Source organism: Octodon degus, unplaced genomic scaffold, assembly GCF_000260255.1.
Source record: "Octodon degus isolate 3935 unplaced genomic scaffold, OctDeg1.0 scaffold00103, whole genome shotgun sequence".
Lineage (NCBI taxonomy): Eukaryota > Metazoa > Chordata > Mammalia > Rodentia > Octodontidae > Octodon > Octodon degus.
The window spans coordinates 3,649,003-3,670,616 of record NW_004524679.1 but is presented as its reverse complement, the minus strand read 5'-3'; the positions used below and the strand labels follow the sequence as shown (position 1 = coordinate 3,670,616).

The 21,614-nt window shown below is 34.5% G+C and overlaps 1 pseudogene; it reads left to right on the top strand.

The window, feature by feature from the left end:
• LOC101576396 overlaps positions 1 to 21,614 on the top strand; it is a 35,141-nt pseudogene that overhangs the window by 12,506 nt on the left and 1,021 nt on the right.

Here is a 21,614-nt window from a genome sequence, read left to right as displayed (position 1 = left end):
CAAAAAGCCATAAATAAAAGAAAACCTGTCCACCACACACTGTACTCTAAGTTGCAGAAGTTTACCATGGCAACACAGCAAAATCTTAAATGTTATTAGAGAAATGGAATGAAATACATATAAATATAAATCAACTAGAATTATAGGAGATGATTCCACACACACCTCAAAAATCAGAAAAAGTTGGTGCAAAATGTTCAAAATCCTAAAAGATAGTTTACAATCCTAAATTATACATCCAGAAAAAATTCCTTCAATATTATTAGAGAAATGATGTATTCTCAAGAAAACATCTCAAGAAATTCATTGTCACAGAATCAGAGAGATAGCTCAGCAGACGAAGGGCATGCTTAGATTAGCACAAGAACCAGGGTTCTCTCCCTGACACCACATTCTACACAGGCCCCAACCCTGGGCACACTGATCCAGTGAAGGCCTATGGGAGTGGTGACACACACTTGTAATCCCAGAGCTGTGGAGGCTGAAAGCAGGAAGATCACTATAAATCCAAGCTGTGCAGTGAGACCCTGTACCGAATTCATGTAAAAGGAGCAAAAGAAATTCATTGTCACTAAGCCAGAAATACCTAAAAATTATCATCATCATCATAATCATCATCACCACCATCATCATCATCAGCAGCAGCATCATCATCTCAGTAATATCCTGAGATGCAATAGCAGCAACAAGTTAATAACACTGAGTAATAACTCTCAGTGGGAATGATCTCAATTCCAAAATCAAAACACACATATTGCCAAAATAAATCAAGAAAGAAAACCTGTGATATGCAGTATAAAAAATTAATTAAAAAAGGTAGAGATTAAAATTCACACAATAAGAAATAATATTCCATACAATGGAAACCCAGAAAAAAGCAGGAGTAGCTAGTGTAATTCCAGACAAAGGGATTTTAAGCCTAAGTTGACTAGAAGAGCCAAAGATAATTACTACATATTGGGTAAGGGAAGAATTCAATATGAAGGCATAACAATTGTGAGTATACACATACCAAATACCTGTGCATTCAAGTTAAAAAACAGACACTAACTAATGGACACAAAATATTATATAAGCACCAATGGAATTAAATGCCTTAGTGTCCCAAGTGGACAAGTCATTACACAAACAAACCAAAAGGAAATAGTATAATTAAACAAACTATTTGAAGAAATGAACTTAATATTTTTTTACAGTATTCTATTAAAAAATAACAAAGTACATTTTATGCAGCACAAGAAACTTTCTACAAAACAGACCATGTACTAGCCTATGAAGCATGCATGTGTACGTTCAAAAATCATCTCATGCATATTATACCACATTAAAATTAAAAATCAATGAAAAATTACTATTTTTCTCAATAAAATTAATAAAAAATTACAGTAAAGAAATAATTCAAAAATATAGAAATTAAATAATATTCTATTTAATAATCAGTGATCTCAGATGAAAATAGAGAAGAAATTCAACAGTTACTACAATACAATGATCACTTTAGTATCATTTACTAGAACCTAGGTGACATAAAAAATCCATTCTAGGAGGGACAATATAATAATAAATTTCCTTCTGAAAAATAGAAAAATCTAAAATAAATCAGTTAATAATGCACTTAAATATCCTAGAAAAACAAAAACAATCCACATTCAAAGAGTGTATGAAGAATAAAATTTCAGACATCAGAACAGAAATTCATGAAATTCAGACTCTGAAAAATAATCTATGTATCAAAGACTGTTCTTCAAAGTATGAAATCAAATGCACATATCCTTAACACACATTACCAAAAGACACAAGTGTATATGATTAGAAATGAGAAGACAAAATGAAAACAGATTCTTAGAAAAGACAGAAGAAGTTGATAACCACTTTGATAACCTATACTTGAATAAAACAGGGAATTATGAAACAATGGATAAATTCCTGAGCAAACTACCATCAGTGAACCAAGAAGACACAAAAATCATGAATAATCCAATATCAGTCAATGAAATATATAAAGTAATGAAAACTCAGATCCTGAAAAATTCACTGGCTATCAACAGATGAATGTATACAAAAGATGTGATACTTTTATATACAATAAAGCTTTACTTCAGCATGAAGAAATGCATTTGAAACAAGATTAGTAAATGAGTGGATGTTGTGATCATACATATAAGTGAAAACAATCAGACACACATGTGTAATACTTGCCTTACCCTTCTCAAGTGTGAGAAACTGCAAGAATAAATAAACAACAAATTGTAAAATAATTCTTGTAAAACTGGAAGAAATGGTTCAAAAGGAAAGAGAAACTAAGATTAGGAAGGGCAAAAGAAAAAAAACAGTAAAAGACAAAAAATGCTAAAGAAAGGATAAAATGGAAACAAAGGTGTGTAAATAGGGAATGGAAGAGGCGTTGAAACAAGGAGAGAATATTAAGTTAAAAAAATAGGAATCAAAACATCTCATTTACAGGTTCAAATTCCCTATGATGAATATGTTTACTATGCATATCTAAAGTGTTCAAACAAACTTAATTAAAAGTAAATTGGAAAAGAGGATGTATATAGAAAGAAAAAGACAATATTACAAATGAATCAATCTTTTGACCAGATGGACTTAATAGATATTTGCAGAGTACATATTCTTTTCAGCTACATATAGGATGTACTCTAAACTAGACAATATAATAGTAACAGAACATGTTTAATAAATGCAAAGGAATTGAATTTACCTCATACACATTATCAGACTATAGTGTGATGAAATTGGAAATTAGTTGCAAAAAAATCACAAAAGTACATATACACATGGAAATTAAATTATACCCTCCAGCACAACTAAACAATAAAATGAAATTAAAGAAGAAATTAAATGGTTTCTACAATTAAATGATAATGTAAATACAACATACCAGAATATACCAGACACTATGAAAGCAGTATTTCCAAGGAAAATTATAGTGGTGAAATCCATAACAGGGAAACAGTGAAGTCAAATAAATAACCTAATCTTAAATCTCAAGGTTCTAGAGAAATAAAAGCAAGTCAAGACCACATCTTGTACAAGGGAAAAAATTATAAAGACCAAAACCGAAATTATTGCAATTGAGACTAAGAAAACAATACAAAGAATCAATGAATAGAGCAGTTGGCTTTATGAAAGATTAAATAAAATTGACAAGTCCTTATTCAACTGTCTCAGTTTCTCTCATTGCTGGGACAAATACCTAACACTCAAAATGAAGGAAAGAAAGGTTGATTTAGCTCACAGTTACTGAAGGTTTCAGTCTATACTAAGCTAGCTCCAATGCAAAGTGGCACACAGCAGAGAGCCAACTTTCATGGCAGTAGCAAAGGGCAGAAAAAAAGGGGAGTAGCAGTAGCTCAGGCAGACAGCTAGCTTCTCTTCCTTCCGTATATTGTAATGCAAATTACCTTCCCCAGGGCAAGTGCAGCATCCATATCCACAACAATCAATCACAAACTCCAGAATCTTCCCCATGACTGCATAAGGCTTTGGGGGAACAACTAGACACAAACTATAATATCAACCTTATCAGAAAAGGAAGGAAAAGACTCAAACCCATGTAATCAGGAATAAAAATCGTGAAATCACAGTACATCCTGAGGAAATCCAGAAGATTGTTAATATCTACTTTGAGAACCTGTATTCTAATATGATGAAACATGCAGAAGAAATGGATGGATCCCTAGATAGATGTGAATTACCAAAGATGAATAAAAAAGATACAAATATTTTAAATAAACAAATATCAGTTAATGAAATAGAAGATGAAGTTAAAAACCTAACAGCTAAGAAAATTCAAAGCCCTGATGATTCACTAGAAGAAATTTAAAGACCTAATGCAACCACTTTTTAACTCTTTAATGAAATTGAAAAGGAAATATTTCCATTGTTTTTCTTGGAAGCAAGAATTACCTTAGTAATGAAGAATTCAACCAACAAACAAAACTAGAATCCAATCTCCCATGGGTGCAAAAATTTGCAATAAGACATGGACAATCAGAATGTTAAAAATTATCAAGAAGATTATGTGCCATGATCGTGTAGCATTAATTCCAAGGATACATGGATATTTCAACATATGTAAATGTAATGCACCATATTAAAAGAGCAAAGGACAAAAACCATATGATCTCTCAATAGATGCAGGAAAAACATTAGAAAAAGGCCCAAATCCATTCAATATTTAAATAACTCCTACAGAGTGTTGGGATGGATAATCCTTGTCTCAAACTAATAAAAGCAATCTATGAAAGCCTATTGCTGATATAATACTAGATGGTCAAATACTGAAAGATTTCACGCTTTAAAAATGGCCCTGGAAATTTGACTTTCCACATACCAAAGATTAAAATTAGACTCATTTATATCAACTGCACTAAAGTAAAATGGAAATGGATAAAATATATGTGTTTAAGCAGTAACACCAAACTTTCTGGAAGAGAGAACAGGTAAAAATTTTGAAAGCATCAAGCTAAAAAATAATTTCCCAAGAAAATACAGATTGTACAGGAACTATCACAGTGGATGAAATGGGATCTCATGTCACTAAAAAGCTTTTATGCAGGAAACAAAAATACCAAAGGAGTGAAGAGACAACCCACAGTGTGGGAAAATATTTTGCTAGCTCTTCCTCAGAGAAAGGAATGCTATCTAGAATGTTTGAACATCTCTAAATTTTAGAACATTTTGATAAGGATCAAATCCAAAAGTAGGCATCTGACATGAATAGACATGTCTCAGATGAAGAAGTAGAAACAAAAAATAAATATATGAAAAAGTGTCCAATATCATTGGTCATTCAAGACATGCAAATTTAGACAATGCTAAGTTTGCAACTCACTCTAGAATCAATAGCAGTTATAAACAAATCAATGAATAACAAATGCTGTCATGGGTTGGAGAGATATCTCAGTGAAATAAGTGCTTGCCTGGCAAGCTCAAAGTCCTGAGTTAAATTTCTGGTACCACCAAAAAAAAAAAAAAAACCCTCACAAATGAACCTTTCTCTATTTCTGTAAGGAGTGTAGATTGGTGAAAGACCTGTGGAAATCAGTGTGGGGATTCTTCAAAAAAAAATTAGGACTAGAGGTTCTATTCACCCTAGGTATTACCCTTCTTGGCATCTTCCCAGAATAATTTATTTATATTTTAATTTTTTTTTTGGGGGGGGAGAACCAGAGATTGAACTTAAGCCCGTACACTTGCCAGGCAAGCACTTATTCTAATGAGCCATCTCCCTGGGTTCCTAAAGCAACATCTCTCTCTTTTTTTTTTTAATACCAGGTATTGAACTCAGGAGCTTGTGCTTGCCAGGCAAGTGTTTGTACTACTGTGCTATCTCCCTCACCCCCAAAAGAATGCCACCATGATATATGTGCACTCATGTTTATAGCAGCATAGTTTGTAATAATTTTATCTTAGAAATAGCCCAAATGTCCATCAAATGATGAATGCATAAAGAAGATGTTTTTGCATGTGTGCAGGGTCTCACTATGCAGCTCAGACTCGAACTTCTCCTGCTTTTAGCCTCCCTAGTGCTGGAATTACAGGCATGCACCACCATGCACAGAGTAAGATTTGTTTTTATACAGTGTAGTACTACTTAGCCATAAAGAAGGATAAATTTAAGCCATTTCTAAGTAAATGCATGCACCTTGAGGCCACACAATTAAGTGAAATAAAATGGAAACACCTATTTAAACACTGTGTGTTCCTCTGGAGTGAGAAAGTGAAAGTGTAAGGACCACAATGTATAATTGATATTGTGAATTAGGACGAAAAATCTTCAAATGGGAAAGGCAACCAGACATAGGTAAGATGGAATGGAGGTAAAGGTAAAGAAAAAAATGAGAAAAGAAAGAAATAATAATTTTAAAGGAAGGAGGGCTAGAGAGCATAAACAGAGGTTAAGGGAATGGCAAATAGAACCAAGACATGTGATATATAGGTTCAAATTTCCTGTGATCACTGCGATCATTATGCATACCTAAAATGCAGAAATAAATTTCATTAATTTGAAAATTATATAATACCTGTCTTCTTTAATTTTATTATTGTTGAGACAAAATACTAAACATCTAGTTTTAAAGGAGGGAAGGTTTATTTGAAGGAAAGGTTTATTTTTTATTTTTAATTTTGTGTTTTAGGGAAGGGTCCACAGGTGTTCAGGGTCCACTACTAGATCAGACTCATAGTGATCCACCTGTGTACAGACTCCTAAGAGCTGAGATTATAGGTGTGCACCACCACGCCCAATCTCAATTGCTGTCTCAGTGAGCCATGGGGGCGGGGCAGGCATGGCAGGCCCAGGGTTCAAACCCCTGATCCCTGTGCCTGTTTGCAGGCACTTTAATCCGCTGAGCTATTTGGCCAGCTCTAAAGGAGGAACGGTTTATTTTGGATCACAGTTTCCAGAATTTTCCCTCCATAACTGGCTGGCTCCACAGCGGGACAGCATGACAAAGGAGCAACCAAGAGGAGTAAAAACAATTGATGGTGTGCAAATTAAAAGGCAAGAAGCAGCAGCAAAAGTGTCAAGTAGCAAGTGATGTCAGCAGTCCAGTTCTGACTCATATTTTATCCAAGGTACATGCTGTTAGTCAGGTAGCACTCACAAGAATTATGGGCCTTCATTTCAGCTAAACCAAGAATTATGTCAAACTAATCACTGGAGTAACTGATTATACACCCTTAATCAGTTACTTAATCCCATCAAAACACACTTTAAATCCATACCTCTCCTGAAAGGCTGATTTATTCATAAAAGCGTGAGGTTTTGGGAACTTCTAAATAATAGCCATAACATTCTACCCCCAGAACCTCAGACTCATACACATTCCTTTATGGAAAAGGTACTAGTCCACCTCCAATAGTTGCCAAAATGCTAACAATATTAGTGTTGCTTTAAGGTCCAAGTATAAATTATCCTCAGATTTAAGGTAAACTCTTAGCTACAAGCTCCTGTATGAATGAAAAGAAAATTAAACATTTCCAACATACAATGACACAATATAAATATTAACAGCCAATATAGGGGGACAGAAATGACATAATGGGTCCAAATAAGACCAAAGTACAGCAAGGCAAACATTAATTCCTCTAGTTCCATGTGCACCATCTAAGATAGTCTGTGGAATGACATAAATTCAAAAATTCTGGGGTGACTCTGACTCTACAGCACTGTGTGAGGCTTCAGCTCACATGTATTCTCTCCCTTAGGATGCCTTGGCTCAATCCTTGAATCTTTCAACAGTCAATTTTTATTCCTGGTCTTTCCATTCTTCTGAGTTCTCCATTTCCCGTTGGACTTACACTCAGAGTTGCATACACTGCTCTCTCAGAATCACACTCCCTGATCTCTTATGTGTTCTTCTGAAATATGCATAGAAGCCTTCATTATTGTGCAACTCTTACTTTCTACATGAACCTAAAATCAGGACCATATGGATGACAACAGGGTCTGCCACTGGCTGGGGCAGTAGTCATGCTTCCTTTTTAATTGATTGTAGGTTGGATTTCCTGTATGTCTTGGTTTTGTGAACCTAGAGAAAAAATGTTCTCTAGGCCACCATCATTCTGTAACATGGTGCTTCCTTTTTACTCTCTCAGATTTTCACATGAAGTAGACAATATGATGTTTCCATGTGCAGGTCTGATATATTTCACTTAATAGTACATTTTCTATTTGCATTCATTTAGAGACAAAAGATTCAAATTTATCCTGTTTTACAGCTGAATAATACTCCATTATGTAAAACTACCACATCATCTTTATACATTCTTCAGTTAATTGGCATCTGGGTTGTTTACAGATTTAGCTCTGACAAATTGCATGGCTATAAACATGGGTGCTCATATATCACAGTGGTATGAATTTTTCATTTCTTTTGGAAAAGCCCCCAAGAGAAAAATAGTTGGCTTCAATGAAATCTCCAATCCTAGCATTTGAAGGAAACTTCATACTGATTTCCATAGTGGTTGTACCAGTCTTCACTACAACTACCAGTGCAGAAAGGTTTCTTTTTTGCTACAGCCTCTCACATATTTGTTATGGGCTGACTTCTTTATGTTAGCCATTTATTCTGAGGTGAGATGGACTCTCAGTGTTGTTTTAATTTGCATTTATCAGATGACAAATCATGTTGAACATTTTTTCACATATTTACTTGCCATTTGTATTTCTTCATCTGAAAAGTATATATTCACCTCAGATGCCCATATTTGGACTGAGTCTTGGAATTTGGGGACCCCGAATTTTTAAACTTCTTCATATGTTTTGCCTTGAAGGCCATTGTTAGGGGAACAATGGGATATAAACTTTCCCATCGCAAGCTGATTTTTTTTTAATTTTTTTTTATTTTAACATTTATTGTGTGTGTGTGTGGCCAGCTCAGCCCACCAGGGGCCGGGGCTGGCTGGCATGTGGTGCTGGGGGATTGAACCGAGGTCTCTGTGCTTTGCTTGAGTTTAGCTTGTTCTAAGTAGGTGCTTTAGACCACTGAGCCATCTCACCAGCCCAAGCAAGCTGATTTTATCACAGTAGCTTTACAGTATAACTGCAGGTCAGGGCTTGTGATACCTCTTGCCTTTCCTTTGTTTCCCAGGATTGTTTTTGATATTCTGGGTCTATTCTGGTTTCAAATAAATTTGATGAAAATTTTCTCGAACTCTGTGAGATATATTAATTGTAGTTTAGTTCAGATTACATTGAATGTGTATAACAATTTTGGGCATATATCCATTTTCAAGTTTTTGGTTCTTCCCATACAAGAGCATGAAATGTTTTTCCATTTTCTCAAATCTTTAATTTTTTTTTCTCAGATAAGAGTACCATAATTTTCACTGTATATATGTCTTATATCCTTTGTGAGATTGATTCCTAACTTTTTTTTTAATGTTACTGTGAAAGGAGTGGTTTCCCTAATTTCTCTCAGTGTTCATTCTTTGTGAACAAAAATGTTACTGATTTTTGGGTGCTGACTTTGTACCCTGTTGCATTGCTTATTTTGGTGATTAAATCTATAAGACTCTTGGTGGAAAATTTGGAGTTCCTTATTTAGAGTATGATGTCATCTGCAGATAATGATAATTTCACTTTTCCAATCATTCATTTTTCTCTCTCTCTCTTGTCTCATTGCTTGGGCTAATGTTTCCAGAACTATAATGAATGGGAGTGGAAAGAGAGAACGTCTTTGTCATGTCACTGATTTTAAGTGAAGGCCTCAGTTTTCACCCATTTCATGTGTTGCTTTCTGATTTCTCATGGATTGCTTTTATCAGATTGAAATATGGATCATCTATTCCAATTTTCTGTAGGATTTTCATCATGAATGAGAGTTTAACTTTGTCCAAAGCTTTTTCTATAACTATTGAGATGCTCATGTGATTTTTGTTCTTGGTTGTATTGATGTGGTGTATTACATTTATGGATTTGCATATGTTGAAACATCCCTGCATTCCTGGAATGAATCCCATTTGATCATGATGTATAGCCTTCTTGATGATTTGTTTCATTGTATTTACTAGTATTCTATTGAGAATTTATACATCTATATTCATGAGAGGGTTTGTCCTGTAGTTGTCTTTTTTAGTTGGAGAGTTCTTTGGTTTGGGAATCAAAGTAATACTTGCCTCCAAGAATGAGTTTGGAAGAAAGTATTCCCGTTTCATTTCAATGAAAAGTTTGAGATAATTTTGCAGTAAATGTTCTTTAAATTTATGGTGTTATTGTATTTTCTTTTTAAAATAATTTCCAGTTTTTTGGCCCTTTAATCAAATAGTATGCATGCGATAATTTCAATTCCTTTACATTTACTTAAGAGTACTTTGTATGGTAATACATGGTCTATTTTGGAGAATTTCCCGTGTAAAGTTGAGAAAAATGTGTGTGTTGTTGTTGCTGAGTGAAACATTCTATAAACATCTACCAAATCAATTTCTTCACAAGTTTTGTTTAGTTCTGTTATTTGTTTTTTGCTGATTTTTTGTCTAGTTGATCTATCTCTTTGTGATTGTCGTGTTTTTAAATCCCCCATTTTTATTGTATTGTTGCTCATTTGATTTTTCATGTCTGCTAAAATTTGTCATTTGTTGGATTGGGCTCATACAAGTGTTTTCTAGCCAGATAGCTCAGTGGACTAAAGCACCTGCTTTGGCAGAGCACAGCGGCTGTGGTTTGAACCCCAGAGTGCCATGTTGGCCCCTTAGGTGCGCTGAGATAGCAATTGAGGCTGGTTGTGGAGGCGCACACCTGTAATCCCAGTGCTGGGAGGCTGAAAACAGGAGAATCACTATGAGTCCAATCTGTGTAGTGAGACCCTGTAAGACCCTGTAGACCCTGTAGCAAATACATAAAAAATAAACTAATAAAAATATAAATGTGTGTCTTGTGCACATTATAAGTGTTGAATTTTTTTTTAATCCACTCTGCTACTCTATATCTTTTTATTGGCAAATTGAGGCTATTAGCATCGATGATTATAACTGATACACATTGGCTTATCTTTGTCAGGTTATTTTCCTGTTATAGGTTCTGTACTTTTCTTCACTTTTTAATTTCTTGCTCTGTTTAGTGGTTCCTTTCTGTTATTCTTGAAGCTGTGATTATTTCTGTCTCTTTCTAAAATATCTCTCAGTGCTCCTTGTATGTTTGGTTTGGTAGTCATGAATTTCTTCACTTCTTCTTTGTCATGAAAGGATCTTTTTTCGCTATTGAATTTGATAGATTGTTTTGTAGGTTACGTCAACCTATGTTGGAAGGTATTTTCTTTCAGGACCTGAATACTTCATTCCAATCTCTTCTTGATTTAGTTATTTGTATTGAGTAATCTACTGTGATTCTGATGGGCTTTCTATTGTAGTTGATCTCTTTCTTCTCTCTAGCAGATTTTATTTTATTGTGGTACTGGGGATTGAACTCAGGACCCTGTGCTTGCCAGGCAAGCGCTTAGTCTACTGCGCTATCTCCCTGGCCCCCTAGCAGGTTTTAATATTATATTTCTTTCCTAAATTTCTGAAATCTTGCTTGTTATGGTTGTGTGGAGTTCTATATGCAATGCTTATTTTTATGTCAGATTATTTCCTCATATTTGGATAATTTTGTACTAATACTTCTGTGAATAGGTATTTTATGCCATTTTTTCTATCTCCTTCTTCATTGACACATGATTCTTATATTATTTTTCTTTGCATCTTCTCATAGCTGGTGAATTGTTATTTCGTGGTTTCTTTTTAGTTTTATGAAATCCTTTATTTCACATTTTTTAACTGAAGCACAGTATTCAAGGTCTGAAAGTCTATTGTCAGTTTCAAACATGTGATTTTTACAGCTGTCAATGGCATTCTTAGTATCCTGGGTATCTGTTTGAATCTGTTTCATGCATTCTAGTTATTTCCTTCATTGTTCATTCAGTGTTTCCATCATTTTTCTCTTCTCTTCTATTTTTCTATCTATATCATCTTTAGCTGTACTGAGCAATTCTTTCACAATTGTTGTCTTTTTAAAAAAATGTATTTGGTTGTTACAGGGTTTCACTACACAGCTCAGAATTGTGGTGATCTTTCTATCAGCCTCCCCAGCACTGGGAATACATTCATATGCTGCTACCTCCAGATTCTGGCCAGCTCAGCCTCCCTGGGGGTGGGGCTGGCATGGTGCATGGAGTTGTGCATTAAACTGTGGTCGGTCCCTGAACTTTCCTAAGCTTGTCTAAGCTTCCCAAAAGCTGGTGCTTTAGTGTGCTGAGCTATTTTACAGAGTCCTGTCCTTTCTTTTTAGACCTGAGATATAATTTCTTCTTTCTTCTATAGCATGATGGACTTGTTCCTTTTTCTTTAGTTGCTATGATTTCAGAGATTTCTGGTGACTTGTTATGGGTGGGCTAAAGGATTGGGATTGCCTTTTATTCCTTTGTTTTGACATTTTTGAAGAATCCAGTAATCACTGAGACAGAGTCCCAGTGGCTACCCAGAGTCTGCCAGAGTTCTTAAAATGTGCCAGGAAAGCTCTGTGCCTGCACACACTGGTCTCACAAATAAAAGATCTCCTGCATCTGTAAGGTCACTCACAGACCTATTAAGTTCTTAAATGTTTGGAGTTGCAACAGCAGAAGTTCCACTCTTTGTGCTGGGGCTAAGGAAGGCAGTATTTACAAAAGTCTTGCAGGTTGCCCAGAGTGTGCCAAAGTTCTTCAAGATACACAAAACTTAATGGCAATACTAGAAAAGTTGGAGGAGGTTGGAAATGGGGAATGATGTAAACTTTTAAAAATATAGAAAATCTGACATGCAGGAGAGAAAAATAAGATATATCAGTTAAAGAATAAAAAATATTAATAGAGTAAAAATACAAAAAATAGAAAAAAACAGAGAGGACAAAATAAGACAAACAATAAAAGGAAAAACTGAGAAAGAAATAAATCCCATCCCTGCTTAAAAATAAAAAAAAAAATGTGTCTCAAGAAATTCCTAATTAGGTTTGCATGAATGCATGAATGTTTCTTTCTAAGGTGTAGTATATTCAAATGGCTTTTTTGTAGCCCTTCTTTTCTGTAATTTTTGTTCTGCAAACTGAAGTTGTTAACACACCAGAAGAAACGCTTAATGATATTATTACCTCAAAGCATAGGCAATTGAGCTTAACCTCACTGTCTGTCTGAATGAAAAATTCTTAGACACAGCACGGGACAGGTGTTTTGCATCAAGTATTGATATGTTAAGGTTTTATTCCACATAGAATGTGAAGGAAAAAAAGAAAATAAATATTTAAAATATTAAATTTAAAACATTAAATAAATACATATTTTAAAAATTGGAATAAACAATTGCACGTTTTGACATGGAAATTTAGAAATTGAAACTTATATAGCATTGTAGAAAGACAGTCTTACGACATTTTTTCTTGTCTCTTGTTTTCCTTCATTACCCCTTTTTTAAACAAATAATTACTTGAGAGACAGTATACCAGTAATTGATATGACATGACAAGCAGTACGTATTTACATGACCAGAATGACAGGCATCCACGCATGACTCTAGTGATACACATTGCTATTCAGTGCAGTTGTTTAGTTCACAGGTATCAGCATATACAATTAGTCAGGGTAAGAAATTTAAAAATTAATTGCTACTTTCAAAAACTTGCTGAAGGGGCTGAGGAGATGGCTCAGTAGGATAAGCGCTTAACTGGCAAACACAAGGATCTGAGTTCAATCCCTGGTTCCATAAATAAATAAATAAATAAATAAATAATTAAAAAAAAAACTTGCTGAAGATTCTCAGAATCATTGCCATAGCAATGTTGTTCTTATATGTGTACAGTTTTGTCCATGTCATATTTCCTAGCTTTTCTCCTTGCCTTCACTTCATTGTTTAATCCTTAATTTCTCATTTTCTTTTTAATTCCTTTATACCTTTCTATTTTCATTTCGTCTTTTGAGTTCTTATAATGGGAAGAATATAAAATATTTACACATTGGATTCTGGTTTATTTCACTCATAAGTATATCTTCAAGTGGCCTCCACTTAAATATAAAGGCTTCAAGTTTAGCATTCTTTATAGCTGAGTAATACTCCATTGTATAAAAATACCATCTCTTTTTCAACCATTTCTCAGGTGATGGGCTTTTTGTTTGTTTCCAGGATTTGGCTATCACAAATTGAGCTGGTATAAACAGAGGTGCACATTTATCACTATGATGTGATGTTTTCATTTCCTCTTGGAAAATTCCCAGTAGGGAGATAGCTGGTTTGAATGGGATTTCCAGTCCCAGATGTCTAAGGAGTCTATTAACAGATTACCATAATGCTTGCACTAGTCTACATTCTCACTAGCAGTGGAGAAGGATTCCTTTTTCCCCTCAGCCTCTCCAACATTTGCTGATGGCTGATTTCTTTAGGATAGTCATTCTTTCTGGGGTGAGATGATATCTCAGTGTTGTTTTAATTAGCATTTTACCTATGGCTAGTTTTTCATATATTCATACACTTCTCAAATTTCATCCTCTCAGAAGTGTGTGTTCATCTGTGATGCCCATTTCTCAATTGGGTTTTAAATTTTAGGGCCCTAATGTTTTTTAGTTCTTTACAAATTCTAGAGAGAAGATCTTTGAGTGTTTAATAGTTAAGATTATTTTTCGAATTCGTGGGTTATCTTTTCACTTCACTGATAATTTCTTTTGACGTACATAAGGTACTCAATAAGAGGAACTCTCAGTTGTTAATTCATTCAAGTATTAAATGTGTGATTTGATTTTTGTTCGTGAACTCTTTGCCTAGCATTGTGTCTTCAAGAGTTCCTCCTACTTTCTCTTCCAGGAGATTAAGTGAATCTCTTTTAATGTTTACATTTTTAATCCAATTTGATATTAACTTCATGCATGTAATAAACCTGTGTCACGTTTATTTTTCAGCATATAGAGAGCCAGATTTTCAAGCACCATTTGTTAAAGAGGCTATCTTTCTTACAGTAAGCACATTTGGCCCCTTTGTCAAGGATAAGGTGGATGAGTGTGTTTGTAGACGCTTCTGAAATGTCTAATCTATTCAATTCATCTTCAGGTCTACTTTGTTGCCAATACCATGCTGATTTTATCATATTGGCTTTGTAATATAATTTCAAGTCAAGGATACCAATTCCCCCTGCCAGGACTTTGTTACCTTGGATTGCCTTTGCTATTCTAGGTCTTTTCTCATTACAAATAGATGTTAGGCATGATTTCTCTAGGTCTGTAAGGTAGGTTAGTGGCAGTTTGATAGGGATTACAATAAATCTATAAAACAATTTTGGGAGTATGGCTATCTCCACAAAGTTAGTTCTTCCTACGCAGGAGCAGGAAATACCTTTCCATTTTCTGAAACACTCTATGATCTCTTTTTTCAGAGTACTTTAATTTTCATTGGATAGATCTTTGACTTCTTTAGTTAGATTAACTTTAAGGTATTTCATTTTCTGCAGTGCTATTATGAAAGTTATTGTTTCTCTAATTTCCCTCTCAGTGTGTTTGTTATCTATGTAGAGGAATGCTGTTGACTTTGGGGTACTGATTTTATATCCTGCTGTGCTACTAAATTTGTGTATCAATTCTAGCTGCTTCTTGGTGGAGATTTTTGGGTCTTCCAAGTTAAGTGTCATATCATCTGCAAATAATGATAATTTAATGTCTTCTTTACCTATTTTTACTCCTTTTGCTTCTTTTTGTCTAATAGTTCTAGCTAATGACTCTAGAACTAAATTGAATAGGATTGGTGATAGAAGACATACTTGTCTTGTACCAGATCTGAGTGTAAAACATTTCTGTTTTTCGCCATTTAGAATTCTGTTAGGTGTTGGCTTGTCATAAATGGTTTTTATCAGACTGAAGTAGAGGCCATGTATTCCAATTTTTGGTAAGACTTTGAATGTGAGTGAGTGTTGGACTGTGTCAAAATACATTTCTGCATCATTTGAGTTGATGATGTGGTTTTAGGATTTGGCTCTATTGATATAGTGTATTACATTTATAGATTTGGGTATATTGAAACATTCTTGCATCACGGGGATGAGTCCTGCATCCTCATGGTGTATCATCTTCTTGATGATTTGTTGTATTCTATTTTCTGAGATTTTCTTCAGGATTTTTGCATCTATGTTCATGAGGGAGATGCCCTAATGTTCTCCTGTTTAGTAGTGTATTTCCCTGGTTTTGGTATCCATATAATTCTTAACTACAAAAAAGATTATGGAAGGATTGCTTCCTTTTCAATTTCATTGAAGAGTTTGTGGAGTATAGGTTTTATAACATCTGTAAAATTCTTGTAGAATTCAGTTGTGAATGCATCAGGACGTGGAATTTTATTTGTCCGTATTTTCTTATTGTATGTCATATTTCATTGGCTGTGATTGCATTAGTGAAAGTTCTTATATCTTCTTGATTCAGTTTTGGTAATTTGTACCTTTCTGTACATTTCTTGTGTGTCTTCTGTCAGAGTAAAGATTCACAAAGTAGCTGTTGATAATCTTCTAAATTTTCACTGCGTCTGTGGTAATTACAACCTTTTCATTCCTTATTGTTTGTATTTGAATTATTTCTTTCCTATTTTTGATGAGGTTTCCTAGGGACTTATCAATTTTATTTAACCTTTCAAAGAATCAGCTTTTTGATTTGTTACTTCACTTTTATTTATTTATTTTTTAAATTTTTTAACTACATTTTTAACAATAATTTTGTAAATTTTTTTAGCATTCCAAGTTTGAATTTTTTTTTCCATAATTTTATCGATAAACAAATAGCACTGAGAAAGTTTCAAAGCAAATTAGGACATTTTCAATAATTCACACATTGCATACTCTTTTCCTAGTTGTTATTTGCTGTACATTGAAGAGTTTGTGTAGTATAGGTTTTATAACATCTGTAAAATTCTTGTAGAATTCAGTTGTGAATGCATCAGGACGTGGAATTTTATTTGCAAACATGGCATCCTATTTGCAAACACTATTAGAATAAATCCCTCTATTCATTGAATTAAGAGAATGTAGGTATGGCATCCTATTTGCAAACACTATTAGAATAAATCCCTCTATTCATTGAATTAAGAGAATGTAGTTGTATATGTATCCTAACCATTTTGAATACACAGACACACAATGGTCATTCATCTGTATCCCATTTTTTTGTTTAGTTCTGTCATTTAAATATTATAAGTGTGTGAACTCAGAAAAATATTTCAAAATAGTACAATAGCACATAATAGCATTGGGTCTCCCACATGACTGGCAATGTCAGAAGTTCTTGACCTGAGTCCCCTACAGCTCATCATAATAACATGGCTTTATTTCTTGCACTTTGTTTTCATACTTTTCTGCTGGATGGTTAAGACCAAGATAATGCAAGAATAATGTAACAAGAATTGTAGCTTTTGTACGTGAAAAGGTCAATAAAATCCCCTCAGGATTTATCCTGAGACCCTGTACCGCATTTTGTAGAACCCTTGTGAGTGTCACACATGTGGATGAGTCATAGCCATTGCTTGACCAATTTTCTCTCTGTAAAAGCCTGAAAAATGTTTTCTCTCCATGTAACTCTCCTTAGGCACACTCTATATCATCGATCACTTTCCTCTTTGGCCCCATAATCTTGAACAAAAAACTGGGACACAACTGAGTTACATGATGTTGCAGTTCATTTTCTCATATGTCCTGGGTCATGATTGGCCTTGAAATGTTAGGGCCAAAATGTTGGCAGTCCAAGAATAAGCTCAAAAAATTTGTAGGAAAACAGATGCACCTTGAGACTATAATGTTAAATGAAGTACATCAGACACAGAAGCTTAAATATCACATGGCTTTTCTTATATGATAAACCCTAAAGATAAATAATTTAAAGTGCAAGAAAAAAAGACATAATAGGAAATTGTGGTTAGATCTTTTGCCAATGCGAGGGTGACCAAGAGAGGGAGGGAAAAGGGAGGATGATAAAGGAGAAATGAAGCAAAAGAATTAAGATGTATTATGTGCATGTACCAACTCCTCAAGATGAACATAATCTTTATATATGCAAGTATACAATTTTATAATAAAATTAAGAACTAACATCATTAAAAAATGTTGGCGGTCTTGTGGCCCTCCTTTTTCTCTAATTTTTGTTCTGAAAACTTTGATTGTTAACCCTCCAGAAGAGAAGCTTATTGTTATTACTGCACAACCTAGGCTATTGAGCTTAACCTCACTATCTGTCTGAATATCAAACATCTGAGGCATAACACGGAAGACATTTTCATGTAAACCTATAAGTCCCTGCAGAATATGAAAAATTAAAAAAATTAACATATATTTAAGAAATAGGAATAAACAATTATATATGTTTGCACATAAGTTTAGAAATCTAACCATATACAGCATTGTAGCAGGACATTCCTGCAACCATCCTTTTCCTGTTTCCTGCCAGCATTCACCGCCCCCTTTCCTTTTAAGCAGTCATCTACCAAGAGACAACATAACAACAACCATTGTGGCATAACAAGCAGCACATATTCAGAAGACCAGAATGATAGGTACTGCAAGCATGAACCTACTATTACAAATTGCCATCTTCAGTGCAGTTGTTTATTTCACAGGTATCAGCATATATAGTTAGTCAGGGTGAGGATACTTCCAATTAACTGCTAGGTTCAGAAATCTTCTGAAGATTCTCGGGACCATTGCCTTACCCCTCTCATATGTATAACTGTATGTCTTTGCCTCTGTCGTGTTTCCTAGCTCTTCTCCTTGCTGTCTCTTCATTGTTTAGTCCTTATGTTCTTGCTTTCCTTTTAGTTGTCTTGTACCTTTCTATTTGTATTTCTTCTTTTGAGTTCTTATACTAGGGAACTATACTATATTTATACACGTGTGTCTGGTTTATTTCACTTATGAGTATATCTTCAAGTGGCATCCACTTCAATATAAAGGCTTCAAGTTTACCATTCTTTATATCTGAGTAATACTCCATTGTATAAAAATACATCTTTTTCATCCATTCCTCAGGTGACAGGCATGTTGTTTGCTTCTAAGATTTGGCTATCAGAAATTGTGCTGCTATGAATATAGGTACACATATATCACTATGATATGATGTTTTCAGATCCTCTGGGACAATTCCCAATAGAGGAATAGCTGGTTTAAAGGGGATTTCCAGTCTTTTTTTTAAAGGATCTCCACACTGATTTCCATAATGATTGCACCAGGCTGCCTTCCCACCAGCAGTAGAGAAGATTCCGTTTTCCCCAAAGTCTCTCGAGGATTTGTTGTTGAGTGATTTCTTTATGATAGCCGTTCTTTCTGGGGTGAGATGATATCTCAGTGTTGTTTCAATTTGCAATTCATGGATGACTAGTGATGTGGAGCATTTTGCATATATTTATTCGATTCTTTCATTTCATCTTCTGAGAAGTGTGTGTTCATCTCAAATCCCCACTTCTGGATTTGACCTTTAAACTTTGTGGCCCTAGTGTTTTTTAGTTCTTTATAAATTTTATTGAGCAGATCTTTCTCTGAATACTTATTTTTCAAATTTTTCAGTTGTCTTTTCACTTTTTTGGCAATTTCTTTTGACTTGCAAAACTTCTTAATAGGAGGTGGGGGGGGGGCTGGTGAGATGGCTCAGTGCTCTAAAGCACCTACTTGGAACAATCTTAGCAAAGCACATGGACCGCGGTTCAATCCTCCAGCACCACATGCCAGACAGCCCCTCCCCCTGGTGGGCTGAGCTGGCCACACGCACACACACACACACACACACACAGAAAAATGAATAAATAAATAAATAAATAATTTAAAAAATAGGAGGTGGGTCCACTCATTAACTCTTTCAAGTATTACCCGTGAAATTTGATTTTTGTTCATGAACTCTTTCCCCACCCGTATTTCTTGAAGACTTCTTCCTACTTCCCCTTCCAGGAGATTTAGTGTTTCTGTTTTAATGTTTAAATCTGTAATCCATTTTGACTTTAGCTTAGCGCATGGTGATAGACCTGGGTCAAGTTTTAGTTTTCTGCATGTAGACAGCCAGTTTTCCCAGCACCATTTGTTAAAGATGCTTTCTTCCAGTGAGTATGTTTTGCCCCTTTGTCAAAGATAAGTTTGTTGAGGCTGTTTGTAGAGGCCTCAATGTCTTCTAATCTATTCCATTGATTAGGAATAATGTCTTCTAATCTATTCCATTGATTCTCAGGGTGATTTCTTTGCCAGTACCATGCTGTTTTTATCACAGTAGCCTTGTAGTAAAATTTTAAGTCAGGAATTGTAATGCCTCCTGCCTGCCTTCTCTTTGTTAGCTGGTATTGTCTTTGCTATTTTAGGTCTTTTCTGGTTCCAAATAAGTTTTAGTAACAATTCGTTAAATGTTTGAACTTCTTTTTTTCCATCTCACTTGAATTTATTTCTGCTGTAATCTTTGTGATTTGTTCCTATCTTTGGGCTTTGGCTTGAGTTTGCTCTTTCTCTACATTTTGGAGTTTCAGTATTAGGTTGTTTGTTTTTTCCTGTGCTTTTTTCCTAATGTGTGAGTTCACAGGTATAAATTTCCCTCTAAGATCTGATTTAATCGTATCCCATAAATTCTGATAATTCGTGCTTGACTTTTCATTGAATTGTAGATATTATTAAATTTCTTATTTAATTTCACCTGTAACCCATTGGTAGCTTAGTAGGGTGTTGTTTAATTTCTATGTATTTATTTGTTTTTTTTTTCTAGTTCCCTTTGTCATTTATTTCCAGTTTTATTGCACTGTGGTCAGATAATATGCATGGGAAAATTTCTATTTTCTTCCATATACTTAATCATGATTTGAGAACTAGTATTTGGTGTGTTTTATAGAATGAACCATGTTCAACTGAAAAAAAGAGTGTATGCGACAGTGGTTGGGTTAAACACTGTTTACATCCACTATGTCCATTTGTCCCAACCGTTGGTTCAGTTCTACTACTTCTTTGCTAATTTTTGTCTTCTTGAACTAAATTTTAGGGATAAGGGTTTGTTAAGGTTTCCTGTTAAGATTGTGGTATTAGATATTAGATTTTTCATGTTCATTAAGATTTGTCTTATAGAGGTGCATTTTCCTATGTTTGGTGCCTACATATTTGTGGGTGTTACCTTTTCCACTTTAACTTTTTCCCTAGCCAGTATATAGTGGCTTTATTTATTCCCTTTGATCATTCTTGGTTTGAAGTTGAGAGTGTCTCAGAAAAGGATAGCTACCCCTGCTTTTTTATGAGTTGCTGGTTCATGTGGTATTGTTTTGCATCCTTTGAATTTCAGCCTATGAATTAATATATAAGTTAAGTATTTTTCTTGTATGCAGCATATTGCTGGATTTTGTTTCCTTATCCGCTCTGCCAGTCTATTTCTTTTATTTAATGTATTGAGTCCATTTACACTGATGGCTATAATTGATATGTGTTGAATTATGATTGACATTTTATTCACCTGCTGTTGTTTATTTCTTTTTTTCCTTTAAGTGTTTGCCCTATTTAGTGCGTTCCTTGTATTTTCATTCTTGGAGTATTGATCATTTTGGTACCTCTCTAGAACATCTTTAGTTAGTCTATTTTCACTTGGCTTTGTCATCATGAAACTTTTTAGTTTTTCTTTGGCATGGAAGTATTTCAGTTCTCCATCAAACTCAAAAGAGAGTTTTGCAGGGTATAGTAGTCTGGGCTTGAATTTGTTTTCATAGAGGACTTGAAGGTCTCTGCTTCATGCTCTTCTTGCCTTCATGGTTTGTGAAGGGAAGTATGCCACAATTCTGATGGATTTTCTTTTAAATGTGCTCTGTTTCTTTTCTCTAGCAACTTTCAGTATATTGATTGTGCTGGATTTCTGGTATCTTGACTATTATATGTCTTGGTGTGTTTTTAATTGGTTTGATGTTATTTGGAGTTCTGTTTGCTTTGGTTACCTGAATGTGAGATTGTTTCCCCATAGTTGCAAAACTTTCTGCTATTACTTCTGCCCACATTCTTTTTATATCATTTATATTGACTCCTACTTTCTCATTGATACCTATTATTATCATGTTGTTCATCTTTGCATTGTCTTGCAGTTGTTAAATTATTTCTTCCTTCATCCTAGTTGTTTTTAAGA